This window comes from Pyrgilauda ruficollis, unplaced genomic scaffold (assembly GCF_017590135.1).
Source record: "Pyrgilauda ruficollis isolate IOZ18807 unplaced genomic scaffold, ASM1759013v1 scaffold19, whole genome shotgun sequence".
NCBI classification, from domain to species: Eukaryota; Metazoa; Chordata; class Aves; order Passeriformes; family Passeridae; genus Pyrgilauda; species Pyrgilauda ruficollis.
The window spans coordinates 5,745,322-5,761,109 of NW_024518095.1; the positions used below are offsets into that span (position 1 = coordinate 5,745,322).

At 41.5% G+C, this 15,788-nt stretch overlaps 1 protein-coding gene across 2 annotated transcripts in view; it reads left to right on the top strand.

Moving 5' to 3' along the window:
- Positions 1-2,373: 2,373 nt before the first annotated feature.
- RAP1B (RAP1B, member of RAS oncogene family) overlaps positions 2,374-15,788 on the top strand; it is a 32,054-nt gene continuing 18,639 nt past the window's right edge. The window contains exon 1 of one of the 2 annotated variants that reach the window (XM_041465550.1): positions 2,374-2,732. The gene's annotated coding sequence lies outside the window, so the exon portion shown is untranslated. Of the gene's footprint in view, positions 2,733-10,709; positions 10,767-15,788 lie in introns of those variants that run through there. The other variant, XM_041465551.1, reaches the window with a different exon arrangement.

Here is a 15,788-nt window from a genome sequence, read left to right on the forward strand (position 1 = left end):
TGGCCGTCAGTGATTAGGCAGGTAGAAACTCTGAGCAAGCTGAGCAGAAGAAGCGCTGTGAAGTACTGGGTGAGTATGTCTTGTTAGCACACCAATTGCTGTTTGCCAGTCACACTGATATGAGTAAAGCTGGTTTAAGAATTGAGCTGAGGATTAGCTAGATGATTCATGGGAAAATCCAAAATTAAGAGCCCAATTTACATTCAGACTATGTGGCTGAGAGAGTTGGGGAGAGGGAGCACTTGGTCTCTTGCTTAGAATGAATCCCAATTGCCTCTTTCTTCTGGTTACAGTGATCAATCTTCAAACATGTCTATATTAAGCAAACCATATGTTTATATATGTATATATACACTTCTTGTAAAATACTAAGTTCCAGATACCTCTATATGAAGCTCAGAAAACCAAGATCTGCTCACAGAGATTTACTCAAGGTGCCCAAAGGCCACCTTCCTCTTTTCTTATTGTATAACAAAGAGGAGGATTTGCCCCAAAGCCTATAAAGCACAGCACAATTAAAGGCACACTGTAAAATACTATTGCATTAATGACATGTATCTGTTCCTGGAACACACTGCAAGTTATTTGTGATTAACCTAGTTCACTGAAGAAAGTTGTGAGGACTGGGCATATTTATCTTTGTTCTTTTCCTCTGAATATTTCTGGGTGCTGATAACAGTATCTAGTGACAGAAAAAAGTAAGAACACAAGTATTTTTCTGTCTGGTGAGCTAATATGCTACACAGCTAATAACTGCATGAAATGCTCTTCTGATTTTCACTTGAAAGGCTGTATTTCACCTATTCATCTCATTAATGATTTTTGTTCTGCATAGGATGCTTTGCTGAGAAAGGACTGGTTTCTATGGACTTGATTTCTCACAACCAGAGCTCTCTTGCATTATCCATCATTTACAGGGATTCATCATCAAAGGAATGCACACGGGTTTAAGCTGTAAAACACCAAGAGATTTGTCTGGACTTTGGAAGAGATTTTATGACATTCAGGATTTGGGAGTAACACTGTAAAAGAAAAATATTTTTGAAGTGCGTTGCTTTCTGGATGCCCTGTATCCCGATGAAGTCTTCCCTACCAAGGGCAGTTCATTTCCCTGGTCATCCTTTGACCCTGCTCTGAGCTTTAGCATCTCTCACAGATTGGCTTGAACTCATACGGTCTCTCCCTTTTCTATCTCTGTCCTACAAACAGAAAGCCACGGCTTCCTCCACACCCACTCTCCTTGCCAGAAGCCTCACTGCAACTTCCTGTCAGTTTTATGCGCTCTTGTGTAAGTGTGGAAGTGCCGTGGACTTCCTCAGAGCACGAGTTTCGTCTGAAAGGACCACGTTAACTCTTTGCTTACTTAGTGTTTCCTAGAAACATAAATGCTCATTGATTTTTTAACCTTTATCAGATAATTACGGTATTAGCTTTTCTGTTATTTTAGTCCTAAACTACGGAAATCACGTTTCCCCCCCGATGTCACCTACATTTTCCAGTTACAAAGGGTTTATTTGCAGGCACTGGGAATCCTGCTTTGTATCGGCAAGGATAATGATAGACTGTTCACATGCAGGGTCATAATAGTCCACATAAAACCAGCAGCATGCGGCATCTCTGAAACTAGCGGATCTCAACACCTTCTTGGAAATGCAGGAAATAGTGCAGTGGCATTTACTTTTCCAGCTCTTTACGTTCTTAATTAACTTTAAACAACCATGATGCGCTTTCGGCGCACCTCCGAGCTGCGGCTAAGCCACGGCTCCCGCCTGGAGCGCACAAGCACTCGGGAGAGGGCGGCGCTCCCTCAGGCCGACCCCGGCCCCCCGCGCCCCGGCCCGGGGTGGCGGCGGCGACGGCGGGGAGCGGCGCGCTCTGAGGGAAGGGGCACCAGCCTGGAACATGGCGGAAGTGGAACTGGGAGCCGCCGCCTCGTCCGGCCTCAGGCGTGGTGGGACCCCGAGGGGGTGGGGGGAGCGGGGCGCTGAGGGGCAGCCGTCGCGGCCGGGCCCAGGGCCCGGCCCTGCCCTTCGCCGCCGTCCCCCGCCCGCCGGTCCCCGGAGCAGAAGTTGGAGCGGAAGCGGAAAGTTGTAACCCCGCGGGTCGGGGCCGCGACGTGGGGCCCGGACGGCCGCGGGGAGGGGCGGGTGACGCCCGGCTCGGCCCCGCCGCGGGCGGGGAAGGGGACGGTGCCCGGCGGCCGCCGGCGTTGTCAGCGGGAAGTCCGAGCCGAGCCCCACCTAGTCCGGCCGCGGGAGAGAAGCCGCTCGCTCTTTCCGGCCGGTGCGTGGGGGCGAGGCGGGGGGGTCAGGCCGGGCGCGGCCGGCCGGGGCTTGTGCCTGGGGTGGCCGCGGAGTGGGACAAGCAGGCAGCGCGGGGGCCTGCAAGTTCCCTTCCTGCTTATCACAAAATGAAAAGGAAATGACAGGGATGTTCGCCTCGTCTAAGCACCCCACCATCACCCGTGTCAAAGCAAATGGAAGAATTTGACTGACACTTCCTGCGCCAAACCCGTCCAATGAGCATGAGGTCCTAGTACCCTTCTGCGTGCGTTGGTGAAGAGGTGATGGGAGGAAAGCAAAGTTTGCAGAGGGGAGAATAAAACCAAATCTGACTGTTCTTCTGTTGGCCCTCGATTACAAAAGAGGATGACAAACCAAGGTTTTTGCAAAAGAGAATAGCATGCTTCTACTCCTGTTTCCATCTTGAAGGCATGGATTATGCTGCTCGGGGTAAATGGAACAAAAAAAGGAAAGTCTTTCTCAGTACTGCTTTGGGATACAATAGTAAGGTAGTACAGTTCAAGACAGAGGGTATGTCACGGATGCCCATGTTGAAAATCATACAGGTTGTGTATGTGTTCTTGCATTTAGATGTTTTGATTAGTGTAATTGTAATTTAACATACACAGCTACGTCTTACCCTGGCATGAGATGTGTAGACAGCGTATGACAAAGACTTTTTGTCACTCTTTCACGGGGAGGTATATGTTGAAATTACTCTTATAAGAAAAGGAGGCAAGAAACACTCTTCCTTTCCATGAATTATAATTAAAAGGCAGTGAAGCAATCACATTGCCTTTAAGAATAACCATTCAAAAACAAGTGTATTTCCCTTTGGAAAGAGTCTCTTATCCCTGTGAAAAACTTGGAACATTATTTAAGTTATTACCTTTTGGGTGACTTGCCTCTATATTAAAGTCACAAGTATTTGGGAGGGGAAAAAACCCAACCAAACTCAGTGAAGTTGAGTATTTTCATTTTTATTATTCATTGCATGTTTTTTTACTCTTGCTCAAAATCTATCTTGTAGACTTCATTCTAGATAGAAATGAACTGAGTAAATAGTGGGGAATACTAGTACTATTCACATTAAAGGCTTTGCAAAAATAAACTAACTAATTAGATGTGATGTTTTATTCCTTTGGTACATGTATGTTTCAGGGATGCTTCTTGTAGTGTTGTGAGCTACTTCAGGTTTAACTTAGAGCTGTAGTGTAAAACCGTACTATTACCTGTATCTAAGTAACTGAGGTTGGAATTACACTGTGCAGTGTAAATGCCGTGTATCTTTTTTGCAGCAAAGATGATCGTACTTGGAGCACCTGTCTGCCTAGGGGTGAAATAATCTGAAAAACAGAGTTGAAAGACCGAAAAAAAGTAAAACCAGAACTTCTGTATGGGAGGGAAAAAACCCCATAGACTTTTTACTGTCTGTACCTGTGCTTCTGTTACTATATATGTGCACCACATAAGTTTTCTGAGTGGAATTAAAATTGTGCTATTGTGTTCCAAAGCTCTCCTGTAGGACAGTTCATCAAAAATAAATCTGAAGTGAGCCATGACAGTTCTTTTTGTGCTGTGCCAGTTTTTGCAGAGTAAAACTGACTGTCTTTTTAATTGAGAGCCTTTCTGGAGCAGAGGCAAACAGATGGGAATCTAGGTGAGGGCCTACAAAAGGAGAAAGAAATTGCTTCTGTGGCTGAGGAAGGAAGCGTGCTGAAGGCTACACTGTAGCTTGTGATCTCACAGTTAGTAAATGTGACAGGGAACTAAAATAAACAGTTGTCCACCTATCATCTGGGATGTGGGAAGTGCAAGAGTCACAGAAGTACTTGAGTACTTGATGCTTACTGCTACCGTGCCAATCCTGTCATCCACAGAGCTCTGCGAGCTGCTCAGGGTTAGGTACAGAGAGGTGCTCTTAAGGATAAGAATATCTTACTGATAAAAACAGGCACTCTTGTCCTTGGGTGTATGCTGAGAGGGTAGGTGGATCCTTTATGAATTGGCCTTTCTAAGTAATGCTTAGATGACTTTCAGATACCTAGCTGACATTTGAGAGTGTTCATCAGGTTAGGCTCCAGTTGGGAGTTTTAATCAAAATCGCTCCCTTAGTAAAACATCACTCAGCACGAGCTGTGCGACAGAAGTCCGTGTTTAGCTTGTGGTTGTGAATGCTGCCACTCCTTTACCTCAGAACTAATCCAAAAGCAGACCGAAGTGCACTGTGTGGTGTCAGTGTGCTGAATCCCTGCTGAGCTGGGGCAGGCTTCTGCTGTGTTCTGTTGCATCTAGGTCAGGTAGAGGGATATTTTAGACAGCCTCCTTGTTCAGAGAGATTAAAGGAGTATCTACAGTAACTACACCTTCATATTTCAAGGCAAACTTTGTTTTCCTGCTCAGATGTGGTTAAGATGGTCTGTTTCTATTTTTCTTGTATAAAGCAGGGGGAAAAAATAAGTGCTTTTGTACTTGAATGCGATTAATAGACCTGTTTTCAAGCTGTGAGTGAGTTTTCAAAGTTGTTTAACAGTTGAGTGTAGTAGATCTGTAGTACCTTAGAGCATCTAATATATGGCTTTTTCCTTAAGGCCTGTCATCCATGAGGCAACTGGGTGAGACAGGCATAGTAGAAGTAATATTTTAATGAAGTTATGGCAGTTTGCTTGTAGTAGGCAAATGCTGTTTCGAGAAAGTCCAAGACCTTGTCTGCTGGTACATACTGTTTCTTCATGAAGTAGTTGAATGAGGTTACCTTCAAAAGCAGCAGTAGGTTATGGCTACTGGAAACTGTCATTTCTCAAGCTTTAGAATGTGTAAAGAAATACTGGACAACTAAAAGTGAAAAAGTTTTTTATTTTTATGTGTGCCTGCTCATGCATGCTGTTGTGAGCTGCTGGCATACTGCATGTTCCTCTATCTTCTAGCAGCAAGGAAGAGGAGGAAGGCTGTAAACACCAGGTTGCAAATCTGCCTGTTAGCAATTTTTGAAATATAAAATTAATTATTTGGGGGCCCTCTAGCTATTCAGGATGCTTCTTTTTCATGAACAGTGTTTTAATAGTGATTTTTAGTACTGTAGCAGTAGAGTGGAAGTCGCTATAAGATCCTAGAGAAATGTGTGTTATAGAATTACAGAAACTTTTTAGAGGTGAACCAGGAAGAAGAGGAGGCATTTGACAATATCTTGTACACTGTCCCAGTCAGCACTCTGTAGTTATTCATCTAAGGACTTGATGTTATTTGAAGTAAGTCCTGGCTATGCAACTACAAAAAGAGATTGCTGAGTACGTCCACATGGTTAGTTCATTCCTGACCAGGGGAGGAAGGCTAGACCATAGTGCAGGAGTAGGACAGCCTAGCCCTTCTAATGGATTGGTGTTTGCATCCTGTGGCGGACAAGCAACATCTCATGTTTCTCCCCAGCTTGAAATTCTCTTCAGGAAATCTGTACTTTCTTAGATCACTTGGTATCATTCCTGCAGCTGTTGCAACACAGGAAGCTGGCCTAAATCTGAATGGCTTGACCAGGTCTTCTGCAGAATGGATATTGTGCCCCTGTTACTCATTCATGAAATAATTTCCAATGCATCCCTAATTGTAGAGCTGTGAGAAACCTTATATCATTAAATTTTGGGGCAGTATTGAAGACCTGGAACAGGAGAACAGTTTATTTTCATAACTGAAGACAAAGCAAGGCTCTGTTGTTAATTTTTTTTTTCATATGAACTCAGGAGAATGTGTTCTTTGCATCAAGATTTGTTGACATTGAAGTGACTCTTACTAGCTTTAATTATAGCAGTTATTACCTAATTTCAGTAGGTAATCTGGATTAGAAGAAAATATGTACTTTAGCATTTCCATTAGTATGGCTTACTCTATATAACTTTTTGTGATGTCTTCAGTTCATCTGGAATAATTTGTCAACACAGATAGTCCTTGCAACTTTCTTTTTGTTTTTCTGCATTAGTTGTTTTAGCTTTTGAAGTCTTGTCCTATTTTTCTCACTTACAGTCTCTGTTTCTGAAAGCTAACCAATTGTGCCTTCACCTTTTTTTATGTCTGCAGTGAAGAAAAGTTTCTTAAAAGCATGTTTCATATATCAGGAGGAAGCAAAAAAATCAGTATCGCCATCTCTCTGTCAAGGATGAGCTGCAGACACTTGTGAATTATCTATGTGGAGTTCCAGAGGGGAGATACAGGAGATACAAGGAGAACCTGTTACTAGGAGTGGCACTTCAGCACTACACAAGTGAAAGTGTTTTTGGTAATTGCACAGTCAGACCAGCTACTTAGATTTTTTTTTTTAGAGGTTTCATGTGTGGTCAGTATTTTTTATTTGAGATGAACAGTAGTTCAACTGGATCACAATCCAGATAACAGCGAATTAAGTTGTGAAACTGTACAATCCTTGTTTGCAGTTAATCTAATTTCTATAACATCTGGTCTAATATCACCCCTAGAAGTGATTTGTTAGAAGACTAGTGGAAAGTTGTAAACTGTTTCAGAAGGGTAAACTGGAATGTGGAGTTGAAGTAATCTCCACTGAAGTGGAAGTTACCTAAAAATCTTGCTCTCTGCAATACAGTGTTTAGGACTAGATTGATTTATTTATCAGGTGACATTTACTGTTGATATGGAGTGGTGGAAATGTTCAAAGCCAGGCTGGATGGGGCCCTGAGCTGCCTTATCTAGGGGGTGATATCCCTGTCTGTGCCTGGTGGAACTACATCAACTTCCTAGGTCCCTTTCTACTCAAGGGCTATGTGCACATAGCCTTTCTGTGCACATGGCTGTGTCCAGGTGTGTGGGGGGACAGCCCAACAACGTACAGGAACCTCTTTTATTAATCTTGTACACATGAAGCAGTTATGGGGGATTGTTAGAGTTTGCAAGATGCAGGCAGTAACCCTCCTGGGATCTTTGACTGTGAAGCTACCTACAAGGTAACATTGTGAAAGCCTGATGTACGAATTGACCCATAAATGTAGCCTACTTGGCTTCATATGACTGCCTTTTGCGTAAAATATTGCTGAAGGATTTTCTTTTGGTTGGGAGAGTGTATAAATTAATACAGCTTGCAAAATCTTGACTCTTGCACTTCTGGAGTTATATTTATGTAGTTAGTGTGAATAAGGATATATCATACTCTCTTTTTTGACTCTTCTGACTTATTTAAAATTGAGATTTGATGGGCAGTAGACATTCTGTAAGTCTGGTGATTTTATTCCCATTCAGGGAATGGTCCTTTTTTTATTTACTGTGTTGTTCATATTGGTAGAAGCATACAAAAAATGCAATGTTGTTTTCATAGGTTTTATGATGAGGAGCATCAAAAATGAGTTTGTTGCAAATGTGAACTCTCCTTCAGAATTCTTACAAATATAATACCAATCCATAGATGAATTTTCAAGGTAATTTTATATCAACAAGTATACAATTCGAGATGCCTTGGACTTTTGTTTTTTGTGGGCTGTTATGTTCAAAAATCTAACCCTCTACCAAGAGAAGTTATTTCAGAATGTGCCATGCTTCTAGAAAGTGATGCCAAATTGTCATCAAATTGTCACTTGGAGGAATCAAAGAGACTGTAGTAGTCCTGTGGCATCGAGGAGCACTGAAGAGGCAAGAATAACTGACTGTCATGCTGGAGAATATCACTCTTCCATTTTTCTGATACATCTTTTTTGACTTGGTAGCAGATTAGATGGTATTTCACCAAAGAAGAGACACCCAGGCACTTAATCTCTGTGGGTCTTGAGTAGGTTTGGAGATGAAGAGAGAGAAGCTGTAATACTATAATAAGCAAGCACTTGTAGCTAGTTTTTTATCTGGATGGTTGGTCTTCAAATGTTCTTACTTTTGGTGTACAATTTTCTACTTCCTTTTAAATCTGAATTATAGAGAGGGAAGCAAGCATTTCTGAATTACAGCTATGTATACCTGTACTTACTGTATATCCTTATTTTATTGTCACCTTTTCACCTTTCTTTATATTTGGGCTTAAATTTTTGTTTGCTTATATTTTTAATGATCCTTTGGTTTTTGTCCTGATCTCCCTAAACCTTTTATTTCAGGAATTGCCCAAAACTAAACTGAGATTCAGCCAGGGATCTTGCATAGAAAACTTAAGTGTGGTAGCTGAAATTCTGCAAAGACTGAGGAGTTGAAAATGAGGTTTTACAATTAAGTGCTTTAGGCCTCTGTGTGTGCTTGTGTTTGGTATTCTTTTGATATGTGTGTTGCTTTCCATCAAACTATTAAGAGTAATCTCAGAAGATGAGTGCTGTATTAATATAAGTACAGATTGGAGTGAGAAAGTAAAAATATTTCATGTGGAGCCTGGAACAGAAAGATCAAGTAGATTGTCTGGTTTTATGCTTGAAGAACAAAAAAGTCGTGAAGTCCTCCTTTTCTGCTAGAAATCTGGGTCCTGGTTAGCTAGGAAACAGATGAAGAAGCACCATTAAGTGCACGTTAGTTTGAATGTAATTAAATGCAGTAACCAATATTTTGAACAATGTGCAGTCTTGTTAACTAGTTCTGCTTCTAGCCAGAGGCAACATCTTAATATCCAGTTTGCAAAAAACATTTTTCAGAGACAAATATGTTAATTTGAAAATATTTGTATTTACAGGTAATGCAGTTCTTTTGTTACCTAATCTTTTTGTGGGGCTATGTCTTAAATAAGCCATACATTTCACAGAGTAAACCTGAAGCCTCTTTTCTGAGCTGAATGCTGAATCTGCTGTGGTGGAAGTGAAAATAAGGAATCATTCACAGGCTTGCCTACAGAAGGTTGAAGTCATAGATCACAAGAACCTAACAGAGTAAGCATTTGGTAAACTGCAGGCACCTTAAGCAACATGGGAATGAAAGAATGATTTCCTGAAGGATAAACTTGCTTTGCTGGGACAGTCAGGGCAGACTGAAAAGTCATTTTTCTGCTTGGGCTTTGCCCCAAATACAGATTGTTTTGAGATGCTTGTATTTATTATGCTGAAAGTAAAACTCCTCAGTGAAAGATTAAGGATGTAGTGGTGATGCTCATTCAAGTGCTGTGGTGATTGTGATTGTCATAGCCTAAATAATTGATGACTCTTAGAAGACAGACATGCAGATTTTGTTTAGAAGGGTCTGCCCATCCCTAGAGTCAATTTTACATTTCAGTAACCTTTGGACATCTTCTGTTACCTTATCAATGTGTTTGTTTTGTTACGGGTTGACCCTGGGTGGATGTCAGGTGCTCACCAAAGCTGCTCTGTCACTCCCCTCCTCAACTATATGGGGTAGTGTATTGGGTTTGTGTGGCCAAGGTTTGGTAGCATGTAGGCTATAGGGCCTTATCTTCTGTGAGAAGTTGCTACAGGTTTCTTCTGTGCCTGGCAGATCCAGTCCCTGGTAGCTCCAAAGATGAATGTGCCACTAGTCAAAGTTTGGCCAGTTAGAAATAGTGGTACTGCCTCTGTGATAACAGATTTAGGAAGAAGAAAGGAAAAAAGAAGTTACTGCATATTTGTAATTGCAGCCAGAGAAGAACAGGGTTGAGAACATGTGAGAGGAACAACTCTGCAAACACCAAGGTCAGTAGAGAAAGAGGGGAAGGCAGTGCTCCAGGCGCCAAAGCTGGGATTCCTGTGCAGCTCATGGTGATGCAGCTGTGCCCCTGCAGCCCATGGAGGACCATGAGGATGCAGAGACCCACCTGCAGCCTGTGAGGACACCCACAGCAGAGCAGGTGGACTCCTGAGAGGAGACTGTGAACCCATGGGAGGCCTGCACTGGAGCACGCTCCTGTCAGGCACTTGCAGACTGATGGAGAGAAGAGCCCACTCTGGAGAAGTGTCCTGGTAGGACTTGTGATCCTGTGGGGGACCAATGCTGGAACAGCCTGTCCTTGAAGGACTGCACCCCATGGAAGAGTGATCCATGCTGCAGCAGTTTGAGGGGTTCTGTTGCCCATGGAATGGACTCCTATTGCAGCCATTCACGGAGAACTGTTGTTTGTGAGATGGACTCACATTGGAGTAATTAATGCTGAACTGTCCTCGTGGGACGGACCCCATGGTGGAGCTGGGGAAGGACTCCTCTACCTGAGCAATGGGAGAAAGAACCTGTGATGAACTGACCATAACCCCCATTCCCTTCTCCCTGTGCCGCTGGGGAAGGAGGTAGAGCTTGGAAAGGAGGGAGAGGTGAGGGGAAAGTATTTTAAGGTCTTACTTTACTTCTCATTATCCTGCTCTGATTTTGTTAGTAATAAATTCATTTAATATCTCTAATTCCAGTCTCTTTTGCTTCTGATTGGATTTGGTGAGTGATCTCTTCTGGTCCTTACCTCAATTCATGAACCTTTTATTATATTTTCTCTCCCTTGTCCAGGGCGAAGGGTAGTGATAAAGAGTCATTGGTGGGTGCCTGGCGTCCAGCCAGGGTCAACTCACTACAGATAGAAAAAATACAGCACAAGGCTTGTGGGTCAAGGTAAGGACAGGGAAGACCTCTTGCCAGTTGTTGTCATGGGGATAAAATAGACTTAGCTTGGGGAAATCAGTTTAATTTATTGCAAATAAAATTTGCGATAGGATAATGAGAAGTAAACCCAAATCTTAGTAACACCTTCTTCCCAGGTTGAACTTAGCTCCTAAATTTCCTACCTCTCCCTTAGAGGCACAGTGGGGTAGGGAATGGGGGCTACAGTCAGTAGCGTGTACATGTCTCTGCTGCTCCTTCCTTAGTAGGACTCCACGCACTCTTCCCCTGCTCCCGTGTGGGGTCTCTCCCATGGGAGATAGGACTGCCACTGGAGAAGTTTGTGAAGGACTGTCTGGGAGTACAGTCCTTCAGGAGCAGACTGCTCCACCATGCCATTCCCACAGTGTTACAGTCTCCTTCAGGCATTTATCTCCTCTGGCCTAGGGTCCTCCCTGGGCTGCCAGTGGATCTCTGCTCCACTGTGCACTTCCATAGGCTGCAGTGGGACAGCCTGTCTCACCATGGGCTGCAGGGGAATCTCTGCATGGGCACTTTGAGTACCTCCTCCTCCTCCTCCTTCTTCACTTCACTTTGGTGTCTGCAGAGTTGTTGCTCTTGCATATTCTCACTCCTTTCTCTGCTGCTACTGTTCCCCTAGCAGTTGATCTCTCCAACCCCCTTCTTAAATATGTTGTTCCATAGGTGCTACTGTTGCTAATGGACTCAGCTTTGACCTGCAGTGGGTCTGTCCTGGAGCCCATCTGGCACTGGACATGGGGGAAGCTTCTGGCAGCTTCTCACAGAAGCCACCTACCTAACAAAACATTGCCATGCAAACCAAATAAAATTTGACTTCTAGCAAAGTGAGTCTTGAGGTATGACAGGTTTCTCCAGAAAATGGCAAGCTTTGAAGATGTAGAGGAACCAAGAATTACGGTCTAAATACGAACTAGAGTGATCTTAAGAAGATTCAAATAGAATCTTGTGGAGACTTGATTAAACAAGTTTAATCCTCATTAATTTAGTAACTCTGTACTAAAGATCTAGTACATGTAATTGAAAGTAGTGTGGGGATGAGTGTAATTCAAATTCATTTGGTTAAAATTATTCTGTTTTTTGTGTAGGTGTTCTCATGGGAGAGGACATTAACTCAAGCTTGCAAGTGTGAATTGCTTACCTTTGGGGTTATGCTCTTAACTCACAGATCTTTCACCTCTTGAAAATTTGTGTCCCATTAAGTGAGAGTTCTGGGGGTGCTAAGGTGCATCAGCTGCTCACAGAGCAGGTATAGAGCCATGGCAGTTCACAGCTTTGCATGCAAATATTAGCTAGAACTTGTTTTTATGTGGGCTCTTGGTTTGGTTTTTGGATTGGGTTTGTTTCGTTGGTTGGGTTTTTTTGACGGGGGACATAGGGATGGGAAATTGTTTTAGTGGGTGGGATTTTTTCTATGGGGTTTATTTTCAGTTGGTTGAGCGTTTTTGGGGTTTTTCTTACATACCCTCTTCTGAAGCTTGTAGCATCTTAACAGTTGCCTAAGGATGCAAGTTGTCTGTGCATCTCTGTATGGGTAGAGGTGTGAAAGTCAATGTCTGTAGTTGTCATCTTCTAGTTAAGGTTTGCTTGTGGGTTGGGCATTGTCTGTGGAGCAACCATCCCTAGGTTCAAAGTGGTACTGCCTTGCTGTCAGAAAGAGAACAGGATTTTTTTTTTTTTTTTGCCCAAGTTTCACCTTCTTCATTAAGTTAAGCATGTCAGACCTTTTAGAAACTCATGTTCATCAGTGTATTCTGCTAATGAAGTTAATTGTGGAAAAGTTGAACCTCTGTCATTGCACAAGTAGCAAAACCATGTGGCAGAAAATAGTGGTTGTTGCTGGATGTCAGTGTATGCCTTTTTCAGGTTACCCTCAGGAAGATGTCTGAAGCTGTAGCAGAAGTACCATTGGTGAAAACAGGTGTAATTTGGGTGACTTTCAGTGAGGTTTGTTGCTCATGTTCAAATACTATGTTTCTTTTAGGGAGGTATTAAGGAAGTATTGGGAGTTAAAACAGACATGAGTTACAATTACTTGGGACTTTGCTGGTATGGTTCACTTATCATGAAAGAGATAATTTTATTCCTATTAATGAATGCTAGTAGTGAGTAGTCTCAATTTGCATAGAATCAGTGTCTTTTCAACAGATAAAACTTCTAATCTTAATTAAAATGACATACGGGAATTTGTAAGACTTCTCTCTGGCTACCAACCTGATGAGTAATAGAATTTCTGTAAATTGTACTGCAGAAGGATACTTTGTACATAAAGGACCTATGGCAGCTAGATTTAATAGCCAGTAACAAAACATCATAGAATGATGAAGGAAATCTTTATATCTGTGCCTTGATGCTGTGTTAGTAATCTAAACAAACCTGAATAAAACTCAGACTTTTTACAGTGAAGATAGTACATTGGCATGCAAGCTCTGGTGTTGCCAGGGGTGTATATGATGTGTATGTTATGGAGAAAAATAGAGGAGAGACAAAAAGGTGATCCTGGAATTGCAGTTAAACCCAGCATTGGCTTAGGTCTCCAGAAGGAAACCCGATACCAGGCTTTACTAGTTCAGCAGCCAGTGTCACAATCAAAGTAGAGCTAGGATTGCCAGATACTAAGCAGATACCAGATGGAATTTGAGACTAGGTCTTGCTTCTGAAAGAGAAATTAAGATGCCTTTTTCCAAAGAAGAGTATCTTAAGCCAGCTGGCATGCTTAAAGTAACTTTCAAACTGCACTTAAAAAAGAAATATCTTAACTCGGAAAACTTTCATGCCTTACTTGTATTCCTGCTGGGTGTTACCTTATTTTGAAGCTTGAAAGATTTATTAAATTTTTTATTATTTTTTAAAGAAAACTTTAGTGTAACAGTTATGGGGACAAACAAATACTTACATCTGCTTTTAATCAGAAGCATGCATATCAGGTAATGTTGTGCATACTATGATGTGGCAATCCATTAACTTGGACAAATTGTAGAGCTAAATACTGATTCTTTTCTGTAATGGCAGTAGAGCCAAATTCACAGCACCAAATTGCTGGCTCAGTTCTCAGAACTTGCTTTATGGTTGACTATCTAGCTTATGCACAGCAAGATATTGTAATGTAGTAATTATGCATTCTCTGAATTTAATATACTTGCAGTATTTTTTAAAATCTCCGTGTTGTTTCTGTTTATTGCCTGCCTGGATTTTCTCTGAAAGCATAAAAATTACTTGCAACTCAGTTTCTTCAGGAATTCCGAGGTCATAATTTTAACTCTTAAGTCAGACTGGTAGGACATTGACAAACAGCTTTCCTGGGGGATGGTGACTATTTGACAGGAATAGAGAGAAAATACAAAATCATGGCAAACATCAGCCACAAAAAATAAAAATATACCTGATAAATGTTGCAAATTGCATTTGAAACTTAAATAGCTTCTTTAGCATAGGCTTTACAAAGTACTCCACATTTGAATTGACACATTAGAATTTTTGTACAGAGTTGAAACTTTAACTCAGTAAGTGTTGAAGCATAGCATATTCTTAGTAACATAAGAATGTTCATTACATCACTTGCTTTGAAAATGCTTTTTTATATTTTGTGTGGATCTACTGCAAGTTGCACATGATTGCTAGTCTCACATCAGGAAACTTTCATCTTGAGATATCAGTGACTTTAAGCAGGCAGTTTTTACCCTTACAACATCCATTAAATTTATGTTCAAATTTAAGATCAAGCTGGGAGTTAACTTTGACTTAAGAAAAAAAAAATCTGATTTTATTCAGCTATACTAATTATAGACAGTGGAACTAGTCTCACAAGGTCAGATGCTGTTAGCTGCTTTTGCAGAAATGGTCCCTGTGTGCAGTATTAATCAAGGTAGCTCCCTTCAGTGGAAAGAAGAAAACTTGGTTAAGCTTTCGCTGTGTAAGTGTCCCTGAGGGCTGTTCAAGGAGCAGGTTAAACCTTAGTGACGTGTTTGTGCTGCTGTAGCTTGTTCTCAGGTCTCTGGCTGTTTCTCAAGTGGTCAGTATGATTTCATGTTACTGAATAAGCTTAACCACGCAGACAGCTTTTTGAAAATCCTCTGAAGATTGTCTGACATCAGTTAAAATATTTGAACATAATTGAAGAGCTATTTTTGTCCAAGAAAAATTACAGTATTAGTACCCAGAAGAACGAACTGTTCAACTGACAAAATACGTTGTCAAGACCAGAAACTATCAAAAGCAGATAAAAACTAGAAATAAAAATTGCTTCTAGCTTTGTTTACTGAACAGTTGATAACTGTACTACAGGAATCTTGAGTATGAAAGTGTTTATTAGATCCCAATCCAAAGCTTTTCAGAATTTATTTCTGAATAATGTTTTTTACGAATTTTTATAAATGTGTCAAAGTTGCTCTGGAGTATTTTAATTTCTCTCTTATAAGAGGTACACTTACCCTGTTGAGTAAGGGTTATCCGAATTGCTTTAATTTCTAAAGCCTCTAAAAGTTGGTGAAAATGAACAGGCCTCCACTCTGGGCTATGTTGTCAAAGTTCTGCTTATGCGCTGAAATTATTCCAGAGGGAGGGAACCCTCCTCAGAGTTGAGAGATAAGAATTTAGGACATCTCACATGTAAGTGTTTGGGGAATACTAAGAACAGCACACATCATCTCTTAATTAGTTGTTTACCTGAAAAGAAGGTTCTAAACCAGGAGATTAAAAACATAGTGGAATCTGGGATGGTTTGGCCATCTGAGACTATTCCAGTATCAGAAATGGGAAACGTCTCTGAAAATACATAATCCTCTGAGTTTGGCTGGTCCTGTGACAGAGCTAGTGCTATTTTTCCAGATGTCTGACCATTGTTATTTTGTTTCATCACAGGGCTAGTATCCCCTTTCTGAGAAAAAGATTGGGTTTTTTTTTCCCTTGGCTTTTTTCCCACCATTTCTAATTGTAAGCAGGTAAACCAGTCAGTTAATTTGTTTCATCTGTCAATCTAGTGTTTGATTCTTTTTT